General features: G+C 39.6%; 1 long non-coding RNA gene across 1 annotated transcript; it reads right to left on the minus strand.

Moving 5' to 3' along the window:
• Positions 1-290, minus strand: LOC109953298 (uncharacterized). Its single transcript, XR_002273890.1, has 3 exons — positions 253-290; positions 132-163; positions 1-31 (listed from the first exon to the last, which is right to left on the minus strand). It is a non-coding gene; the product is annotated as an uncharacterized LOC109953298 (long non-coding RNA).
• Positions 291-3,215: the final 2,925 nt, after the last annotated feature.

A 3,215-nucleotide genomic window follows, 5' to 3' on the forward strand; every position in this document is an offset into this window, starting at 1 on the left:
CCACGGGAAGCAGGTGGCCGACCTCCACTGGCTAGAAAGTGGGTATAAGATAAATTCAGGCAAAGAACCAAACACACTGATGCAGTCATTCACACTTCACATGACTAAGCAGCAAGATGTTTGCTTCTTACGTTTGTTTCTCTTGTAGAACAGAAGATAAGCCCTGTGTGATTTAGACAAAAGTGTGAAAAGAAAGTTATTTACATATTCAACAAAAATATAGTGGGAACAACAAGATAAATAAAAACTTACGTCTGACTGCTGTCCACCTGGAGTGGCTGGTAAACAAGCTGTTGATGAAAGGAACAACAAGACACTTCACATAACTGCACAACTGTGTGTTGAAGTACAGATGCTTTAGGAACAATAACACTGAAGGTGGTCAGTCTTACTGGTGAGACAGCAGTGTCGTTGAATTGAAACCATTGCTCATCATCCTGGGACTTGACTGTTGCAGTGTAATGTCCACCTCTCAGACTTCCACAATGGTCCACAAAGGCATACAGCTCATAGGTCTGATTCTGGTAACCAGTGGAAAAAGAATTAGCATAATAAGGGCCATGGATTACAACCCCTAATCATAAAGAGTTGGAACAGATGTAAAATCCATATTAAAACTGAAATAGTGATCTTTTAAAAAAATTCAGTGCCCTGTATTACATTAAACACAAAAGAGCAGCACATTATTTGATCTGATACCTCAATTTTATTCTTTGTGCAAAATGAACACTCACTTCAGTTCGGATGCCTGCAACACGTTCCAAAAAAGTTGGGATGGTTGCATTTCAGGGACAGTAATAAAGTACAACAGTGAAATTATGATTCCATTTGACCATTTGAAACAGATGATGTCAACAGGAGACTGCAATCATGATTTGGTACAAGAGTGGTATCCAGGAAAGGATGAGCCCTTTAGGAGCAAAGGATCGCCAGTTTGCCAACATTTACCTGAGAAAGTTACTGAAATGTTTAAAAACAATGTTCCTCAAAGAAAGATAGGAAAGGATTTGGATATGTCACCCTCTATGGTGCATAACATCATTAAAAGATTCAAGGAATCTGGAGGGATTTCAGGGCACAACAGGCAAGGGTGCAAGCCTAAGCTGGATGATCGCACTCTGATCCCTCAGACGGCACCGCATCAACAATTGTCATTCTATAAGCAATATAACCACATGGGCTCAGGATGACTTTGGCACCCCTGTGTCAGGCACTACAGTATGTAGTTACTTCCATAAATACCACTTAAAACATACTGTGCCAAAAGGAAGCCCTAGGTCAACAGTGTCCAGTGTCGACTGCTCTGGACTCAGAGGCATCTGGGACAGACCATCACACAGTGGAACCATGTACTGTGGTTAGATAAATCAGTATTTCAGGATTTTTTTCAGAAGGAATGAATGTAGTGTGCTCCGGATCAAAGATGAAAAGGATCATCCAGACTGTTACCAGCCAAAGCCAGGGTCTGTCATGGTCTGGGCTTGTGTCAGTGTCCTTGGCAAAGGTAACTTGCACTTCTGTGATGGAACCATTAATGCTGAACAATACACAGAGATGTTGGAGCAACATATGTTGCCTTCTGGATGACATCTTTTCCAGAGACGCCCATGTATATTTCAACAATACAAAACCTTATACTACACACATTACCAAGGCCTGGCTGTGGAGGAAAAGGGTGCTAGTGCTGGACTGGCCTGTCTGCAGTCCCAACCTGTCCCCAGTAGAGAATGTGTGGCACATTTTGAACACAAATTGCATCAATGAAGACCCAGACCCAGGACTCTTGTGCACGTTAAGACTTTGCAGGAAGAGTGGGACAAAATGACACCTGACACATTTAATCACTCAGGGTTCTCAGTCCCTAAACGTCTTTTAAGCGTTGTAAAAAGGAACAGCAACATCTCACCATAGTAAACGCTTTACTGTCCCAACCTTTTTGAAGTGAGTGTTTATTTTGAAAACAATAAAACTGAGGAGATATCACATCAGATAATGTGCTGTTGTATTGTTTTCAATGTAATACAGGACAGAGATGATTTACACATCACTATATTTTAGATTTTACATGCTGTCCCAACCTTTTCTGAGTTGATGTTGTAAAAACTAAGGAGTTGTGTTAAGAATGTAAAAAAAAACAGAAACAATAAAGTACAATAATAACTGCCAGCTCTATTTGACGACTAAAGTCATAGAATAAATGAAAAGAAACTGCAAGGTGATGTCAGACAATGTAGGTTTCTTTTTTCACTTTTGAAAATGTGCTTCAAACTGTGATAGAAAATAGAAAATCATGTTTCAATAAACTGTAGGTATTGTTGAAGGACATGACAAATGACAACATATGACAGTTGTTACAGTGACAGACTCATCCTGTAACACAGTTGCACTCAAAATTATTCAACCCTCATTGTACATTAGGTGTATTTCAAAAATGTGCAAACTTTCAAGAGTTTGCAACCATCATCAAGCCTGGAGCTTTCCTGGTCTTTTGTCTTTTAAAGAGACAATTCATCAGAGGTGTGGGGCCCATGGGGGTGTTTGTGGATGGAGCAGCTGATGCAGGAGGTCTGAGGGGAGTGAGTGAGGAGTGAGGGATTCTGGATCTCAAACCTGCAGTAGAACTGATTGAGCTCATAATGCTATCACTACGAAATTGTCGTTAAAAAAAAAAAAAAAATAATTCACTCATAACTTACAGTAGTAGCATCCGATTTGGCCTTACACTCATCACAGTAGATCTGGTTTCCTTCCGTTAGATTTGTTGCTTTGAAATACTTGTCAATGCCATGCTCCTGAAAAAAGAATTAATGTCACTTGACCTTGAAATTTTCTAACACAAAACCTGAACTGGCAAGCCATCCTGGAATCCACAGAAAAAGGGTGCTGCACTGCTCCCGCTGTATATGTTTAAACTTTCAACTGTTCTGCTGGTCAACAAAGTTTTTAGGGTTTAGACCAAAAGAACAAAATGACTGAAACATAAACACAACTCTGGCCTGTGTAATTCAGTATAGTGCTGAAATACATTTCATTCACATGAGCCATTTTACATCCATCCAGTTCAAACATTCATTGTTTCCCAATTGTCTAATGTGAATGGACAGTTCAAGTAGTCCCAGCATTTTAAATTGACAGAACTACATTTTAACACATCATTCATACTTTCCATCAACACATACTGCAGCTCTCACTGAAAAAATAAAATATTTCTCATT

This window comes from Monopterus albus, unplaced genomic scaffold, assembly GCF_001952655.1.
Source record: "Monopterus albus unplaced genomic scaffold, M_albus_1.0 scaffold611.1, whole genome shotgun sequence".
Taxonomy (NCBI): Eukaryota; Metazoa; Chordata; class Actinopteri; order Synbranchiformes; family Synbranchidae; genus Monopterus; species Monopterus albus.